At 44.8% G+C, this 20,394-nt stretch overlaps 1 long non-coding RNA gene across 1 annotated transcript in view; it reads left to right on the top strand.

Moving 5' to 3' along the window:
* LOC135106997 (uncharacterized) overlaps positions 1-20,394 on the top strand; it is a 44,890-nt gene that overhangs the window by 17,202 nt on the left and 7,294 nt on the right. Inside the window, exon 3 of the long non-coding RNA XR_010271540.1 lies at positions 9,002-9,183. This is a non-coding gene — a long non-coding RNA (uncharacterized LOC135106997). The remainder of the gene's footprint in view (positions 1-9,001; positions 9,184-20,394) is intronic.

Below are 20,394 nucleotides of genomic sequence, written 5' to 3'. Positions count from 1 at the left end.
GCCATAAATTATTTTTTTATGATGACGTAAACTTTAGTGTCGACATGAGAAACTGCGGCGACAGTGAATACTCGAGAATTCGCGTGGTAATATACACTGCATATCCAGACATTATTAGATTAGCATGAGGAGAAATTTACGAGCACGCGGCTGGAGACACACACACACACACACACACACACACACACGTAACATGGGTTTCAAATTGTATAAGATATTCTTCCTCAAATAACCATTAAAAAGAAAAAAAAAACATACACTGTGTCAATAGAAAAAAAGTTACGAAAATATATGTATTGTTATTAACATGCATTACCTGGATTCCCTTAAGTTATGTGAGACACATTGTATGTTTTCCAAGACCCTAAGCTTTCTTCTCTCCCTTACGTAAGCAAGCTAGAGGAGAAACGCTTGCTAGTTCATAATGTATTCCGTCTGTACCATGAACCGTACTGTTTTCTAATGGGGTTCCACAGTATACCCAAGGTTGATGCTGCCCTAGTATGGATTTTATTTCGATGACCCTAGATTCGTATCGCAGTGTCATTTTTTATAGCAAGGTAGATGGGGGTGTACGTCAGATAATGTGGATGCCGCGGGGGATAAAACCAGTAACTTGTCGGATGAATGTTTCTATAAATTCGCCGGCAAGTTTTTGTGGCGTTTCTTGACCTTGGAGGGAACGCACTGCTCTGTTATCTCGCCGCTTACCTTTAATTGAGGTTCCGTACTGCACCACCAAGAGTAATGCGACAGGCGAGGCACCGACACACGACATTCACACATCAAGACCAGCTTCCCTCGAGGCTGTAGTAACATCAGTACCTCTTCGACTCATTACCGTAGTGAGACTTGACGCGGGTACTAGTTGTGTGAGGTGCGCTTTGGTCCAGTTCTCAATGAGTGGACACCAAGGACAGTCGCACATCTTCCAAGGACTTTCCAAAGCAGCGCCCTAAGGAGTGAGTGACCAAGCACACACACTCTCTCAGCCTCTCGCTGCCGCCACACACTTGCTGTCAATAAACGATAAAAGAGTGAAGGTCAGTGTCTCGTAACGTAGCTTCCATTGAACCCCGCCGTCACTTGGCGGCAATCTTATCTTATTAAAGTGGGTTTATGGAAGACAGAGAGAGACTGGAGCGCCATGCTGAAAGAGGGGAAAAAATAACCGTCAAGGCAGGACACACACACACACACACACACACACACACACACACACACACACACACACACACACACACACACACACTCACACTCAGACGGTGAATAACCTGTTCGTTCATTGTAACCATTTCTTTTTAATCTGCCGAGGATAGTAGTTACAAGATAAAAGTTTTTCAAGGTAAATCAGCATTGTCAGCCATTCGACTAAGAGTAAAAGAGGCAGTAACATCATATCATACTGTTAGGAATCATAATCATCATCTAAACTGCAGTAACAATAATAAGAAACAACAGCAAATAACAAGGACAACAAATAGCATTATAATTAGTAGCAATAAAAAAGAAAATCAGCAAGAACAAGAGACAGAGCCTGCCACTTCCCTCCTCCCATCTCGAGCCTCCCGCCTCCCTCCTCCCGCCGCAGGTGCACGAGGCTCCTGCTTAATTACTCCTGGTCACTGCGAGGTGTTGAAAAAGTGGCGTTTTTACCTGTCTTCCTAAAACATCATTTCCTTACAAAATAATGGCCGTGGCGAACACCCGAGACCTCTCATTAATACGAAATTAAACTATTGGAGGCGATGGACCCTGGGAAAAAAAGCTTAACAAAAGGAAATTAAATGAAAATAAGTAGTGTTATAAAGTATGGTATATACCCAGATTATATTTAAGGTAACGACAGCACGCTTCTGCTTTCACCATTAGCGAGGGAGGGACACTTTCAATTGTTCTAGATGAGCCTGAGTCTGTATGCCGTGTTAAGCGTGTCTGGCGAAAGAAAACGGACCTCATCAGCAGTAAGCAACGTGCGGAGAAAGTCGTGCCCAGGAACCCTCCCTCTTGGTGCTCATCTGGAACACCTGTCTTGCCGCGTCACATTAGCAAGTCTTTTATCTCAGGTGTGTCGCCGCATTACCACCAGATTGTCCAGGACCCGTTTCTTGCGCCTCCCTCCCAAAAGGTGACAGTAATTAGTAATTTGACAGAGCTTTATTGCAACAAAGAAGGCGCAATCAATTTCCTGTTGTGATTACGTCTCCCTCTTCACCTGCAATCACGCACACTCTCTGCCTCTGCCTCGCCACGCATATATTTTTTGTGACTTGGCCCTTGTTTGTGTACTAGGGAGAGTGGCATACGTAGGTGAATAAGTTGGTTTTATGCGTAACAGATATTGTTTACGAATTGTTATTGCAGTAATATAAGGAGTGATTCTGTTATTGTCATTTGTTGTTGTTGTTGTTGTTGTTAATAATAATGCTAGTAATAAGAATAGTAATATTAGCAGTAGCAGTTGTGGTAGGAATGAAGAGGTAGAGCTGATTCTTACTACTCATCTCTTCCATCCGATGGTGGAGATTGCTTTGTCCTTGAAGTATCTTTTTCATATCTGAATTGATAGTGCTGGAGTCTGCTGCTCATCTCACGTCTAACTGTCGCTTGCCGCGTCGCACCCTTCCCTCCATCCAATTACGAGTACACTTCCTTTAGTTATGCAAGGAACGCCCCACCCGGAGAAACGCACGCCGGAATGTACTTGAAATCCAGAGAAATTAGACTGTTTTGCCTATTTACTAAGACCTAATTAAGTGTTTTAGGTCCTTAGTCAGTTAGTTCTCAATAAAATTAAATAAAAACATTCCAGTTAATGCCGCGTGTTGTGTTCGTATGTAAAGTGAAAAACCTGTCACAGAGTTAGTGCCACATATATTTGAGTTCGGGAAGGTAAATTCATTAGCGGTAACTAGAAAACGATAATGGTTGGTAGGTAAAGTTGCCTGCCGACCTTTCAACCGACCATGACCAGTGAAATGGGTAATGGAAGTTAATTCGCTGCAGCTCGGCAAAACATTTAATGATCAGTAACATCACATACGGCCAATAAATTTCTTAAAGAGCAGCGAGGCCGTTAGTGGCTAGTAACTCAGGCGGAGGTCAGCGAATTTGTTAAAGACGAGTGAAATGGCTAATTACCATGAAACTCGTCGCGGACCGCAAAACTTATTAGATACAAGTAAATGGTTTAATTATCAGATATCGCCGGCAACGCGACGCTAATGGCTGAAAATGTGCAGTGCAGGGGAGGGGAGAGGAAGGAGGGAACCCACAGCTGTCTGAGGGGAAGAGGGTTTGTTCGGAGAGAGATTTGGAGGTACTAGAGGGAGAATGAGGTCATTAGTGGTTGGTTACATGTAAGGTTATGTTCTCTGAGCTCACGAGGGAGGATAATAGTTGATAAGATGCTGAGGGCCTTTGAGAGAAGTAAAGAAAGTTATCTGAAATTGCGCGTGAGGTTACAATTTTCTGGAGGAAGCTGTAAATTTTTGCAGAGACCTTGGGAGTTGCGAAAGAAGACTTGGCATGGTTTTGTTGGACGCTGAGAAGAGAATAAAACCTTCGGGAAGAAAAGTGTGATTATTATTTTTCTCCTTGGCGGTGGAAATAGAATGAGTATAATCTGATTTACCATTGCAGAGGTGGTTAGGCAGTGCGCTGCTTGAGTTGATTTCCCTGCTGGTGGGGTGTGGGTGTTGCCTCGTGTACGCTGTTCGCCTCGTGCTGGGTGGAGTGAGTGAACATAACGGGAGTGTGTTTTGACGCTGTGTTCCCGTCTCTCTAACTGAACAGACGGGCAGCTGACAAAAAAGAAAAAAAAAATGAGTGAAGAAAGTTGTGGTAGGCCTTTCATCAACCAGTGGAATCATAGAGGCATGAGATAATAATAATGAGAATGACGATGACGTTCCTGGAAACTTCGGGAAGGGAAACACCTTGGCTGTGTTTCAATGATATATGTTGACGTGTCTTTAGGAATGAATTTAGACCTACTGAACCTGTACATTACGCTTTACCTGAGTTAAACATTGGAGGCTCGGTGCCAACTAATGTTAAAAAATGTATAGCCGTGAAATCTTATAATGCTGTTACTTTGAATTAATTCTATTTCATCGAAGCGTGGAGTCAGCAAGGCGGCACCAATCGGCTGCTGGATACTAATTGGTTTTGTCATTTCGCAGAAAATAATTCGCGACGATACTTATCCTTGCAACGTTTTTCGTTTTCATGCCGATATCTTCTTAACCGCACTCCACATCTTTCCTTTTTACTTTTATCGACCTTCTTTTAGGCTAGGCGGGAACGCTGCATCACCTCTGCCGCGGCCAGGACGTGACTGCCTCATGACGCCTGATGGTGATGCTGAACACTGAGCGCCGCGTCACTAACCATTGCGTGCGTCATCCCGGCAGACGCCCTGATTGGTCTCGGCTGATTTTCTGTACTTCATGCCGAACTACATTGCGAAAATCTGGAACTGTTTAGATTATCGTTAAGGGCGACTGATCCGTAATTTCGAGGCCGTTGAGTGAAGTAATCAAAAAGAATGTGTCAGGTGAGAAGGAAAACGATTCGCGCCAGGCAGATACGTTCCCACGCTGGCCTGTGCTCCAGGGACTCGTGTGTGCGACGCAGATCGTCCTCATCTGTGTGATCAGTGCAGATCGAGAAACGTGAGAAGTTCATGGCTACACATAAATGAATCACTCATAAACGTGCGCGAGCGCGCCCTCTTACAGACATACATTACACTCACATATTCCCTACCCCTCCCCCTCCCTCATCCCAGTCATTCAAAAGGGAAGGGCAGTAAAAAAAGCTATTCTCCTGTGAGCACAAAATTGTTGCGTCTTGTGAGTATGCAGCAAACTCCACCTGAGGTAATGAAAAGAGACTGTAGTGCATTTTCAAAAAATATTGCCACCCGTTTGGATGCCTTTGGAGGGAGAAGTTTCACATTTCCAGAGCTCCAGTCGCCCCTCCACATCCCCACGCTGCTCCCCAGCCTTCCAGCGGCCGGTGGAGCGTGAGGTGGAGGTCGTGAGGTGACTCCGCCTCCTACCGGTGGACAGCGCTCGCCCCGGCGTGAGTGTTGGTGGGGAGGGTCGTGGTCACTGATAGGGAAGAGGATCAGGGCAGATTAATGAGGCAGCTTATTAGCATTTTGCATCGTACACTTTGACGAACTATATTTTTTTTCATCCAGGTCTCACTGAACGTGGGCTTATTCTACACTTATGGCAATAGAAAATTTTTGCTTGGATTCGACTGTGGATCTTGACTCGTAATGCAGGAGCGTATGGTGGTCACCGAGGGACGCTCTGGAAAGTGGAATGACTTGAGACATGTTACATTCGGAAATCTTGATTAAAAGAAGCTGCACGCGATGAAAACTTCATCATAACGCTTTCGTTGTTAGCCTTTCTACGCCTGAACCACGGCGGGACTTATACTCGGCGTTATCTAACCGGTATTTTGCATTATGTGGAAGGTTTTCAATGGAGTTATGAAGTATGATGTTTATTTAAAACCTAGAAGAAAAGAACATGATTTGCTTAATCTTGTGAGTATTTTGATGTTATCTGATGAAAAACACTTTGCAGAAACAATAAAACGTTCACTCCTGATGATACCTTGAGCAGAGCGGCCAAGGAACCCTGGGCGGTGAGGTGAGGCAGCAGACCGTTCATGTGACGAGTCGCATCGCGGATGTTCAAGGGTCCTGCACTCAGCCTACTAATCACTCCGACGCTCCCCCCTTACCTTCAAGCAGCGCCTTCCTCTTTTCTCGGTATCGACGTGAGACTGGTTTGTGTACCGACACGTGATCATGTTACAGGAAGTGTACTCTCAATTAATATCCTTCCTCGGCGGTGGTGGAGGAGAACGCGACGCGGGTTTCAGAGTACTTCGCTGTTGTCGGCAGCGAGCGCACGTCCGCAGGTCATTGAGGTGACGGGATGGACCACCGCGGCTGATCTGCATGCATTAAGCCGCCGCGACTGTCCCTGCAGCGCCGCCACCGCCATCTCCCTCTCCGCCGCTCACACCGCCTCCCCGTCCATTACTATTACACTTGTCAGATCAACTAAAGAGGCAAATACCACGTGGCTAACTCCCTCAAGTGAAACCTTCTTAAGCAGCCAGACTGAATGACACGGGTGGTAGTTAGGCGGCGGGTAGCGCTGTTATCGCCCCATCAAGGCCCCGAGTCACCAATAACACCCGCCATGACGGCCCCTCAGAGATAACCATCGGTGGTAGGAGTAATTTAATCTCTTCAGATATAAAAGTGATGGCGTCCCCTACAGATCATTGTCTCGGTGGGGAGCGGGATGCTGTAAATCTCACGGAGACTCACTGGAGCTTCCTGAAGGGACAACGCGATTCTGAGGGAGGGAGAGAAGGGAGGAGGGAAAGGGAGGGAGGAAAGCTGGGTAGTGGGAACAGTCTCCGCCTCTCGTCGGGAGATACCGTCTAATCTCGCGGCGACCAAAGGGATGCGCGACACATTACCTTCTTGACTTAGTGTTAGAGCGACTTGGACAAACAACGACATGCAGGCCGGACCCGTAACGTGATGGAGAGAGGGAGCGAAGGAACGACACAGGGAGGACGGCACGCAGTGTGGAGTCCATGTGGGTGACGGGGGAGGGAAGAAGAGAGGCAAACGAGGTAGCTGAAAACGAAATCGTAAATTGTCCACATCTTTCCGTAGTCGTAAAACGTATTCTTAGCCATAATTTGTGGCAGTCAGCTTCACTACATACTCTGCCATGAGAGAGAGAGAGAGAGAGAGAGAGAGAGAGAGAGAGAGAGAGAGAGAGGCAGCATATTGACTAATAGAAGCAAATAAGTCCTACGAAAATATACTTATTTCCATAACTGTCTCCAATTATCGACCAACTTAGTACGTAAGTGATCGTTGCCTATCTAACTGGGAGAGGAGCGAACTCACTCTCTCTCCCTCTCCCCCCCTCTCTCTCTCTCTCTCTCTCTCTCTCTCTCTCTCTCTCTCTCTCTCTCTCTCTGCTTTTTCTTATCATAACTCTCTTTTTATTCTCTTTTTGCGCAGGAATTATAAACGTAAACACTACAAATTCATAGACAAGTACTACCAGGAACTAGTGTATTAAGAGTTTAGTACGGAAAAAAAGTGCAAAAGAAAATACGCAATGTTCCTAAAGCTGCAAGTGGTTTTCCTGAATCATTGTACGCCTGGTTTTATATTTGAAGTTTTCCTCAATTCATGATATCTTGAAGCACGCGACCAGACGGTTTTAGAACTAGTGTATCTCAAGGTCTAAGTGATTGCTGGCTCAAAAAATATTTCCTTCGTGTGCAGATTTAGTCTATACCAGTATTTTGCCGCTGAGTCTGCTGGAAAGTAAAGGGAGGTAAGATGCGAAGGAAGGCATAATATGAGGGCAATAAGTATCATGCGTTGTACACTTAGCTAAATACTCGTACATATATATTATAATCTCTAATTTATAAATATGTGGTATTTTATTAATTTCTCTGTAAATATGATTGTTCCATTTGTAATTGTGTGTGTGCTGATGAATACAGTTAGTAGCATATGTGTATTGCGAATTATTATTATTATTATTATTGTTTTCGTGGCAAGACTGTATATTATCTAAAACTGTACGTTGAGTTGGAAGCATATTGTACACACCTACCCACCTTCACACACACATACACACACACACACACACACACACACACACACACCATCTGCCTAGCCTACGTGGATAAACACACCTTAGCTACTGAAGGGCGCACAATCTTGGATCCTATTACCAACACAGAAATAAACGTTTTAATCTCAATTGAGTAAGTATAAGTGAGCTGAGTGAGGGAAAAACCGCAGTTGATCTAGTACAACACAAGATGGAAATTTAGATGTCTTACTAGTCTTGAAAATAAGCCATCTAATCGAGATAAGGAGTTGGGCTGCAATAAAAGTCAACTGTGTGAGAGGAGACTGCGAGGATGACTCCATGCCAGCGTTGCATAATCAGGATGACTAAGGTGACAAGAAAGCGTTACTTCTCCTATTAATTGGCATGCGGCTGAGGCTCGAACCCTTGTCCATGAGACGAGGATTTAAGACTCTCACTGCAGCGCCATATCAAGAGAGGCCGATTGATATCCGCCGACAGACAAGAGACGTGTGATGAGAGATGAAGATAGAGGAAACCAAACTCTTAAATGATCGCGTGGCTCTGTCAGTGAAGCTTTTGTCAGAGGAATGTACTGGAAGTCAGACTCTGTTCACTCACAACCGTCGACTTGATTGGTCACCTTACTGTCTTGAACTGCTGCCTGAGAATGAGTAACCAAAAAGTTGAATTCTGATCTTATTTTCTCTATTAATTTTATTAGTACTGTTGTGATGCTATTAGTTGTGATAACAGTTGTTAGGGGTAGTAGTGGTGATTCTGGTGAAAATAGTATATGGACATTGTACAAGTGGAGAGCGGAAATGGTAAAATTAATAGGGACAATAGTGGTACTGGTATTAGTAGCATGAGTTTAATATTGCAGTAGTATTGGTGGTGGGTCGTTTACTGTTCCTAGATGACACACAAGGCAGTAACGATGAGTCAAGTGTCCTTGTTCTCAAATTCCCTTCAGCTCGTAGAATACCCACGCAGCTGCAGTTAATATTTTCTCTACTTGCAGCACACAACATATACCCTCTTTATAACCCAACAGGTCCTTTGATATCTGCTCTACTCATGCATTCAACAACACTCTAATCCTCTTCGACACCACCGCTACATGCCTGCGATATGCATAGTTTCCACTCCCCCGCATTCACTTTATAACACCCATGAATACTACCCCTTCCCCACACTCCTAACACACATCTATGCAAATCTCACTCTATATATAAAAAAAAAAGAGAAAGTCAAGTCTCAAGCCCTCACGAGGTAAGTCCCACAAGTTGCCGTAATATGCTCGTAACAGCAACTCTTTAACCTTGCAGCTGCCTTGGCCTTGCCCCGCGAACCCCCGTAGATGGTACAAGATAGCAGCGGCACGGCCAGTTTTCCGGACCTGTTTATATGACAATCGGTGATACTCCTCGGCCGCCGCCAGATGCCTCCCGCGATACCAGCTAACCCCAGGACCATAAGTCGCCTAATGAGCCGCCTGGACCCCGCTCAGGTATGTTCTCTCATGAATATCATCACCCACCGCTGTTTATGTTGGCCGATGTGTGTGTGGGTGACGCCCGCCGTGTGCCAGACGTGGTTGTCTGTAATTACTTAACTGTTCTTGAATTGTCTATAGGTATTTTTTAGTTATATTAGGTTACGAGGTTGTACTCTTATTGATTTAACTTTTTTCCTTCCTGTTGGGTGACTTTTTTCTGTTTTTCCAGTCTGGGTATCTTCATTTCCTGTAAGTTTCTCTTTACTGTATTCTTTGTTGAAATTAGGTTATGAGGTTTTAGTTTTGTTGACTTAAATGATCCTTATTTATTTATTTTTTTTTTTTTGTGCTATTATTTCTTATCTCCAGTCTGGACATCTCACTTTCCTATAGATTTTCTCTTTACTTAATTTTTACTTACATTAATTTACGATGTTTTAGTTCTGTTGACTTAACTGATATTTCTTTCTCCCTTGTTTATTATTATTATTATTATTATTATTATTACTATTATTTATTTATTTTTTTGTTATTTCCAGTCGGGTTACCACCTTGTTGTTGTTGTTAACTGTGAGGAATGTCTCTTTTAATGTTCAGACTCAACCTGAATAGCTCGAAAAAATGTTGTGTCTTCGTTAAGTCCAGCAGCCCTGCTCTAACGTGGCCTGTGGAATGTTGGCTTTTGTCAGGGATGGAGAGAGAAAAAAATTGAGGTTATCAAGTTGTGTTTGAAGTCATAAAGCAATAAAAATTTACACACACACACACACACACACACACACACACACACACTCTCTCTCTCTCTCTCTCTCTCTCTCTCTCTCTCTCTCTAATGGAGATAATATTTTTGGTGATAATGATAATAATAATGGTGATGATAGTGAAGATGATACTACTACTACTACTACTACTACTACTACTATACTACTATACTACTACTACTACTACTACTAATAATAATAATAATAATGAAAGGAAGAGGAGAAAGAAGAAGAAAAGGAAGAATGATAATACCTGTAATGGTGATCATAATAACTGCAAAATATAAAGTCTTGGTGAACAAAATAACCTGACCCAAAGAACGAGTGATAGCCATTACGAAGATAATTACAACAATGAGATGATAGTGGATTACAAAAATTTCAAAAGATGTTTTAAGAATATGTTTAAAAATTATCTAAGCGTGCAAAGGTAGGTAGACTAACTTTCTCTCTCTCTCTCTCTCTCTCTCTCTCTGAATATAATGAACTATTTGCTCCTCTGGACGGGAGAGGCTGCTGCACGTGACACCGAATACAATTATGAGGTGGCAACCTACACGCAGGTAAAACAAGAGGAGAAAACGACTAAAAACAAAAGCCACATTTCCTGCTCATAGAAAACGTAAAGTCACTCACCAATTTTTTCCTTACTTCCTGAGACGCTAAGTTGTGTTTCTAAGTCTCCAGAAATTCATAATGAGGCAATACAATCTATTTTCTCCCTTTTTTTTTTGTGAGAGGCAGATGGTCAGGTGTGTTTTTTTCTGCGGTTATTTTATCTTTAGTGTTGCGGAGGCATATAGCAAGGCGGTGGTGAGGAGGTGGCTGTTTGCAATAGAGCTTATAAGGAGTAGTCAATATTATGGGAAGCTCTTGGCCAGAACTGATACGAGAAATAAAAGTGAGCGTGTGATGTTTACTGGGAATAATCATGATGACGATGTTGTTTAGGAGATCTGCCGGAGTGTGTGTGTGTGTGTGTGTGTGTGTGTGTGTGTGTGTGTGTGTGTGTGTGTGTGTGTGTGTGAATGTGTTACTTGAGATTCAGTTTTTTGTGTGTTGTTCACCTTTGTTTCTATGTGGTATATTGACTTTTTTACTTTGTCCCTCCCCTTTCTCTCTCTCTCTCTCTCTCTCTCTCTCTCTCTCTCTCTCTCTCTCTCTCTCTCTCTCTCTTATTTTCTCTTCCATTTCCTATTCATTTACTTCTCTCTTTAATTTTCAATCTCTCTTTTCATTTTCTTCTCTCTTTATTGCTTATTTCCAGTCCCTTTACTTCTCTTTCTTTCATGTTTCATCTCTGTTCACACACACACACACACACACACACACACACACACACACACACACACACACACACACACACACACACACACACACACACACACACACACACACACACACACGAGAGTCATCAGTGAACCTCCATACGTGCAAGGCCTCTTAACCTCACCAATACGAGCCTATCCACCAGAGTATTTACCAAACTACAATCTTGCACGTAGCTGGTATGACGAGAATCCTCCCTGACGTACAGTGAATATCTGGTGTGCATCGTTTTCCTAATAAAAACCTCGGGTCACTAGAGGTTTGTGGATCCCGTTCGTTCCTGTGTGCGGACTCAAGACTCACTTTCGTATTCTGATTTTAAACGCGGGCGTGATGAATTAACGGAACGTGCATTGTGGGACGCGTCACAAGAGGAGAGTACGCGGTGGGCCCGGCTAAGCGTCCCCTATAGGAAGGTTGAAGCGAGGCGAATGAATCGTTCTCATAGTCCACCTGTGATGTAGGTCAAAGGGCTTGAGGTCCGAGGGAGGACGAAGGGAGGAGGGACGTGGGGCCAGTGCTGGGGTCGAGGAGTGAGGTGTGAGGGTGAGACCTTCGTGTAGTGAGAAGGTGGAAGTGAGGATGTCAGTGTGTGTATGTGTGTGTGTGTGTGTGTGCTTAAAGGAAAAAAAAATGGGTACAACGACACGTGCTCGGGAGGGACACGTACTTCAGGGTCAAACATTGGTTCGGGCACGTCTGTATGCGGGCGTGGTCCTGGCGGCGCGTAGACGAGACACTCTCTAGGTGATAAATATGAGCGGTGGGACGAACTGAGCAAACGCCACGAGAGGACCGGACTCAAACACATGAATATGCATGGCCGACTTCCCCGCGCTGCCAGGCTAATGCCGACGTATAAGACTCCCTCACAAACACACGCCGGACCTATAAACCAACGGCGAGCACCGGCAGATGGCTCATGTGTTTGCCTTGCCCTAATGAGTGCACGGTGAAAATCGAAGCAGCTTGAGGTGGAGGGCGAGAGAAGGTGGCGGGACGTGGTGGTCTGGTGTGAAGGTGATTCTTTCCCCGTAAACTTTTCATATTTTCTTTTTGTTTTCAATGAACAAGACAAATAAAAGATACAACTTGTTTTCTGCTTCATTTCTTGAGTTAAAGGGGTTTGTTGGACTGGTTCAGAGTAGTTAGTGTTTGTTGAAGGCCTCCTCTCCCCTGGTGGGCTAGTGGTGGTGGCGGTGGCGGCAGGCGGTGACTCCTTGCCATCCATCACGGGCCTGGGACGCTGCCGCCACGTAGGAACCAATCGCAGACGCCTACGGGAATGTGAAGGTCAGGCTCCTGGCTGGGTGAGAGGATGATGAGTATATTGTTTAATTTAGGCTCGGGGTGTGTGGGCACCGGCGGGGACAGTGGCTCTGGAGTGGGAGAGGAGAGCGGGGGGTAGCGGGGCACCTGTGGGCGATTGTAGCCGCTGGTCAGGCGGTCTGCGCAGGAGGGAGATCCTTATCATCTGATGTATTACTCGGACGACAGAAATCACGGGTTATTATTTACCAAAGGGGAAAAAATAGACGAAGATAAGCTTCCTCGCCGACACGTCACTCGCGGGACTGGAGGAGGACGAGCCCCGAATACTGATCGTGGCGGCGCTGCTTGTGTACATGTCCAGCTCGTGGCCTGGGGCTTAATTTACGTTCCCTCAGTGTTGCATGATTAACTTTAATTACTATCCATTAACTTTCTGTCGACCTACCCGTACATATTCGTGTGTGTGTGTGTGTGTGTGTGTGTGTGTGTGTGTGTGTGTGTTTATCTATCTACGTACGTGGTCTCTCTCTCTCTCTTTCTCTCTCTCTCTCTCTCTCTCTCTTTCTCTCTGTGTAGTACCTAAAATTAAGAATATCTTCCCTTCTTTCTTGATACCTTACGTGTTCCTTTATTTCCTTTCTTACATTTCAGTCTCCCTTTCACTTGATTCTTGCTTAATATTCACCTTTGTCTGTTGTCTTTACCTCCCATTCTCCCTCTCCTTTTCACCCATTTCTCCTCTTTTCTCACACTTACTCTCCCCGGAACGATCTGATAGCCCAGGCTAGTTTCCCAGTCTTCGTGACCCGCCGCGAGAAAAACCAGTCTCACTTTCATTCGCTGTATTTTAAACTTGTGACTAATTACGACTAAAACTTTGTCTGTTGAGAGTACGTAACTTTACAAAGGTCGTTTCATGATGTGTGTGTGTGTGTGTGTGTGTGTGTGTGTGTGTGTGTGTGTTCGCACGCATTCTTGTTTGTTTTTTTTTTGCATAAAAACAGGTTGCGGAACTTTTTAGTGTCGAAGTTCCTGCTCTTTGTATTTACTTGAGGTCATATATTATCACACACCATTGCTCTCTTCCTTTCCCCCCTCTCCCTCCCTCCCTCCCAAACTAGCTCTTTCTCTTCTTATCTCCCTCGCTACTTTCTTTTTCGTGAACTTAATGTTGAACTCTGCTAACATTTTCCTTTCGTTTCTTTTGCTGGTGTTATTTTTTCCATAGCTAAAAATGTTTCGTCATTGTATTTTTTTAATGAAGTCTGGTTTGTTTAATTTTCTTACTTTCTACCACATTCCTCTCTCTCTCTCTCTCTCTCTCTCTCTCTCTCTCTCTCTCTCTCTCTCTCTCTCTCTCTCTCTCTCTCTCTCTCTCTCTCTCTCTCTCTCTTTCTCTCTTCCCAATAGATTCCACTAAGATAGCCTTGTGTTGTGGTTCTCGCGTGAGCTTATTGAATATTTCCGAGTCTATTTTCCACGCGAACCAACCATCGGCAGAGGAAATGTAAAGTGGTTCGCCCCTCAGTGGAGCTTTGGAGTCAGTCAGGGTGATGCACGAGAACTTAATGGGTCGGCTGGCTGTGAGCAAGGCTGCCGAGGACCCCAGGCTGCAGCAGAGGTAGAGGTGGTGAGAGAAGCGTGAATTTAATCATTGGCTCGAAGTTCCTCGCCACGTCTTTTTCAGTCTTCGTCACGGCAGCGTTGTGTGTTCCTCGTGGCGTGAGTGCAGGTGGTGTTTTTCGTGTTTTTCCCCGCGCTTTCAATGAAAGAAAGAAAGAAAAGAAGAAGAAACTGCAGATGGAATTTTGCCGGCGAGAGATGGAAAAACTTGGGCGCACTCATGAATTATTTTTTTTTCTTGCGTGTGTGTGTGTGTTTGAGGAAGAGGAGCAGGAGGTCTCAGTACGAGTGTTATGAATGGAGGTTATCGCGTGAGTCTTGCCATCGTATCGTTCAGTGGCTGATCTTGTTAATTCTTTGTAAGTATCGGTGATATGTACTTGAACTTCTGCATGCCGTAAAATTTCTCATTCTTATCCTCCAGCTCTCCACCCCTCCTTCCTTTCGTCGCTCCCTCGCCCTATCTGTCTCGCCCCGGGCTCGCCATCAGCAGTCCATCACGAGGCAGCGACACTTTAGGATATCACACACACTTGAACGTGTATTTCAATCGATAAGGCGATCAGATAACGGGCGCACTGAGGTCAGCAAGGGCGGGTATGCCGTGAGAGACTGCAGGCACACAGCTCGGGGAGGCAGGCGGCGGATCGTCGGGTCACTTCGCTGATCGATATCTGGCCTAGGAGGAAGATCCCAGATAGGGCGTTGATTACTGATGGCTCGGCGGGAGAAATATATGTGATTACCGCTGATTCAATTTCTCGACACATTGGAAATGAAACTGTTGGGGTGCGGCGGGAGACAACACGGTGTCGCAAATGAGGTCCATAGCGAGTGACGCACCGCCTGGCTTGTGCTGTGACATCCCTCCCCCGAACACTACTATTGCTTCCCTCAATTGGTGGGTTCTGCTAAGTTTTTACTCGTGTGAATCACGGGAAGACGTCCTTACCCAGATGTCTTCATGAGGCGGACGCGGGGCGAGGTGTCCCTCTTCTCTCCGCGCAGCGCTAAATCGCACCTGAGACGGCCTTGTGGCGCATCCCAACCCCTCATTCCCGCACTTATTAACGAGAAGTGTGTACACGGCCTTCCAAATTGGGTATGATGTAAGAAAAAATAAGGACATGATTGTTGTTCCTGAAGCTGTGGGACGCGATTTAGGAGCCTCTAAGAGGGGCATCTTTGAGCCCGCGCAGGGAAGACCGTGCGATCAAGGGAATAAAGTCGTACTGGAAAATGACAGCTTTATAGAATCAATACAGGAACGAGAAGCAGATAAAACGATAAAGTAAGTTGATCCAAAGTCCATTATCTCTCCTCGGGTCTCCTTTCGCTCAACAAGCAGACAATTTGCAGTATAGAAGAATGGCGTGCTTGTCAGGTGGAATTTATTTCCTGCGGTCGGGAGTTGCGATGCGCGACGATTTAGCCCGCAGCATTACTCATAGGTTCAGAGACACCTAGGGTATATATATATATATATATATATATATATATATATATATATATATATATATATATATATATATATATATATATATATATATATATATATATATATATATATATATATATATATATATATATATATATATATATATATATATATATATATATATATATACTTGCAAACACACACACACACACACACACACACATTAGACTAGACAGTTAGATGGATAGATAGATGTAGATATGTTCATAGCGAGACAGAGACAGACAGTCATAAAGCAGAAGGAGAGTTCTCGATACACTCCGGTGATTAGTGGTGGAGCCACAAAGTGCAGCTAATTAGCACCTGTGGACCTGCTGGTTGCCACTGTCGCCGGAAGCCGCCTCCAAGTAATGAAGGGCGGGTGGTCAGCTCTCCTATTCATAATGCAGTTTGGAATACGAAGATAATTTACAGCAGACACATACGCACTAATAAGTACCCTCCTTGCGGTGCTACCAAGATAACCTTTGCAAAGTGTTGTATGTAGCACAAGGAATCATGCCTTCCTATTATTTTATCCAGGCATACTATTGATTCCTGTGTACGGATTTCCAACACTTACTTTCCAAGAAACACAATGCGAGGGAGTAAATAGCGTATGATGTTGATCTTTATGCATCTTTACGGCATTTGTACTTCATAAACGCCAAGTTACTCACCATTAGCCTCTCGTTCGTGCTTCTTTTTTGTTTTTCACGACGCCCGTGATGTTGCTTCTTGACAAGGATCTTGTGCTTCCCGGCGCCGCGTTTACACTTGGCGGTGCCGGTTTTTGTAACTTGGAGAAAACATTTACTTAATAAAGGGAGAACATTATCGCCATATATGAAACACCGCAGAAAAAAGTAAATGTGCTGAAATTGCCATGTAAATACAATGTTTCTATTCCATAATGACTCAGGTTTTCCACTTTCTTCACCTACTTTTTTTCCTGAAAGCGGTGGCACATACCTTCCAATTTTTGGTCGGATGCGCTTATCGCAGATGTGACGCCCATTTCAATTTCTTCTTCGTCCGCGATGAAAAGAAGTGGCAGCGGCGGTGCGCTTCTTGCTGCCTGATCCTTATCGAACTGGTGACGGAAATTTTACACTGCGCTCATGACTGACGTCTATTCCATGCTTGCCACGTGGTCTTTACGGAAATGGAAATGCAAGTAAATAGTTACCTTCTTAACTTGAAGACTTTGTGTTGCTTTTTCACTACACCGGCGGGTCCTCAGTGTTAGGGGCAGACGATGCTGACCACCTGGCCGACTCACACCCTCACACCGCTTGCCACACCACGTCCCAACCGGCCCGGCCCTCCCCGCCTCGCCTATGCTCTCTGGCCCCGTGGTAATCGCCAGTAATCTTATGCAATGACCCGTAATGGTGGGAGTGCGGCGAGTAATTGATATGATCTCGTGTTTATGTGACGCTAAGTGATTGCACGCGGTCGCATCCAAGCAGTACAAGTCCGCCAGGAAGACTGATGCTGATTCTTCTCCAAGCAAGTGATGCATTTGCCCCCGACAACCTCGATGCGGCCAGTCGTGAGCACATGACGGACGCACCTCCTTCAGTAAAAATTGTGTATATGCAGATGTTTAGATTATAGGTGAGGAATCTATTACCTGACTAACATAAAAAAGCTGTCTGTTTTTACGAGTATATTCATATGAAACAACAGAAAGTTCGTTTCCATGCAAATTACAAAACCGCGGGCTCTCCAAACATACCAAGAGTTCTTTTTTCTTCTTTTTTTGAGCAGTACATCTCCAAGAGGAAGATTGAGGGGAACGTTAGATCCACTTTAAGGTGAGGTCTTTCCTACGCGTGGGTTTTAGCGGCTATATTTCACACTATCCTTTGTCTTAATGTATTATTAAGCTTAATCGACCTGATGGATGTTGGTGGGCTGACCAGATCAAATTTGACGCCGAGCTAAAGTGAGAAGAATGGGGAAGGGAGAGGAGAGGACACCGGTGAATGGACAGTGAAGGGGGTACGTATAAGGGGCTTCAGAAGAGGGAGGTGCTAGTGAAAGAAGGAAGGTTTACATTTCAGTGTTTAGAATGTTTCGTGTTATCAATAAAAGCTCCAGTCTTAGGATTTGTTTTTAGTTGTCATCTTTGTGGCTGTTGTTCATTCAGGTGTGTGTCGTCTTTCTTGTTTGTTGTTGTTGTAGTTTTTTTTTTTATTGTTGTTTTTGTTGTTCTTTTCGTCTTCTAATTCTCCTTTTCTTCCTCGTGGTCGTCTTTCTCTTCGTTCTCGTCTTCCTCTTTTTGTTCTATTCATGTTTCCTTCCCTCCTCCTCTTCTCCCTCCTCTATCCTCTCCTCTGTCTTTCACCTACTCACCATCATCACCATCATCTTACAAATACACCTCAACATCAAACCCACACACACACACACACACACACACACACACACACACACACACGCACGTTGAGAGTAATTTATACGGCACTAAATTTCAGTGCTTGTTAATTTCGGAAAGTCAGGCGGTGAAACGCTGAAATTGAGGCGAGCAGTAGAGCAATGTAGGTTGATGTCTCTTGGCGCTGGTGATGAGAGGGTGCCCAGGGCGAAGGTGTCGGGAGGGTGTGAAGGCTGAAGGACTGAAGTAGGAAAGAGAAAGAGGAGGAGGAGGAGGAGGAGGGACGGAGCAGAGAGGACCCTTCGCGGTGAAAGTGTTTTGACGATCGTGATGAGGTCAAAATACCGTGGTGGAGGCGGTGGAGGCGGTGATATTTAAGGGGGACAAGCGAGTGTTTCTCTTTCTGGCTGTGTGTTGGAGATGATGGTGTTCTGGGCTTCGGTTACCCTGCAGCAATGGTTTATAGTGGTGGCGGTGGTGGTGGTGGTGGTGGTGGTGGTGGTGGTGGTGGTGATCAGGAAGTGATGGTTGTGATGGTAAGCGATGAGAGTGTTACGTTTGAGTGGCAGAACATTTTGCTTGGAGGGGATAAAAGGATAGATTATCATTTTTTCGTGTGTATTTCTGGTCTTTGGCTTTCGTCCTCGTTTGGCAGAATGACACTGGAGACTTTGGGTTTAGAGAGAGGGAAATATTCTCTTTATCTCTCTCTCATGCACCAGAGGGCCCCGAGTGAAATCGTTACTGTGGACAGGCGAGGCGAGGCGAGGCGGTGGTCTGCCGGGACAGTGTGGGGGCCATCAGTATGCATAATGGTCCCCAATCGATCTCTTAATTGGAACGGTAATTAAGATCTCAGCGTGATACCAAGTCGCTGAAGATGACGATCAATCAGCTGTGTGCCTCGGCTGCCTTAGTAAGAACAATGAGCACGGAGAGTCAGGTAATGAGATGTTTACAAATCATCTTCTTCATGGATCAGGTGAAGGAATTTTGTGAATAGAAAGTTAATCAGTGAACCGTGCTGCAGGTGAGATCATGGGTGTGACTGAGGCTCCAGCGGACTACGTATTTTCATATCTTAATTCCTTAAAAATATTAGAGCATATAAACCTGCGTGGTCTTGTGAAGCGGAGGCGAGGCAGGAGCACAAAAGCTTTAAAGTGTGAGAAGAGGAACATACCTGGGCTTCTCTAGTGAGGTAAAGGAAAGCAGAAGCAGGAGAAGACGAGACAAGGTGAGACACGGGATGTGGAAAGACAAGTTGCCTGAACCTCTCCAGTGGCGTGAAGGAAAGTAGAATTTGGAGAAGACACGAGAGGGTGAGGTAGGGATGTAAAAATCTTAAGATATGTGAAAAAAAATATATATATGAGTTTCTCCAGGAGAGGGCAAGAAAGTAGTATTTAAAAGCTTTAGGATGTGGAGAAAAGTTAAATAAGCTTCTCCAGTGGGGTGTGGGAAAGTACATTCGTAGGATCTGGAGGAAACTACACGAAAATGCGAGACAGAGGTGTAAAAGCCTTAAGATGTGAAGAGACAAGCTACCTGAGCTTCTCCAGTAGGGAGTGGGAAAATAGTCTAGAAGAGAGGGGCAGGAGGGATCGGGGGAGTCGTGGTGTCGAGAAGGAGGCGAGGAGGCGGACAGGGAGACTACCTGGTCGCGCCTGAAGCCACACTTTTCATCCAGATTGATATTAGCATAATCAGGAAGTTATTCGTGACGGGTGTGTATTAATCAACGCTAACTGGTTTACTAACTCGGAGCAACGACCGCCTAAAAAAAAGATTTGACGATCATTCAGGTACGAAAAGGGAAGAGAGAGAGAGAGAGAGAGAGAGAGAGAGAGAGAGAGAGAGAGAGAGAGAGAGAGAGAGAGAGAAGCGGAGGCACCAGTGGAAAGATAATCCATTTAAAATAAAAAGAAAAAAAACTGTCTATTTAGTCATCTATTTATTTATTTATACATATATACTGTGCACTGGAAGAGACAAGGGAGGAGATGGCCGTCATTTCCACTTCAAAATTAAATTATCTCTAAAACTTCGACCATTTGACTTTTTTTTTTTTTTTTCCTGCCGCCGTGGGTCAAGTGGAGATGCCAGGATGTGACGTGAAGCGTGGAGAAGACGAGGCAGGACAGGGATAAAAGGCGTTTTTCCCCAAGATGGTAGAAGGATACTCCCCTTCCGGCAGTATTTGTGAGGAGGGGAGGGCCAGTGGGGGAGAGCGAGGGGGATGGGAAAGGGGATGGCGAGAGAGAGATAGGAAGGGGGAAGGGTAAAGACAGAGCGGAGTGACTGGATTGGGCCATTAAGTAACACAAGGGAGGATTCTTAAGTCTTATTATTGATGAACACAACTTATTTGGAATATT

The sequence above is a fragment of the Scylla paramamosain genome, chromosome 14 (assembly GCF_035594125.1).
Source record: "Scylla paramamosain isolate STU-SP2022 chromosome 14, ASM3559412v1, whole genome shotgun sequence".
Taxonomy (NCBI): domain Eukaryota; kingdom Metazoa; phylum Arthropoda; class Malacostraca; order Decapoda; family Portunidae; genus Scylla; species Scylla paramamosain.
Note: the sequence above shows the minus strand (reverse complement) of the source record. Positions and strands in the feature narration are given on the sequence as shown.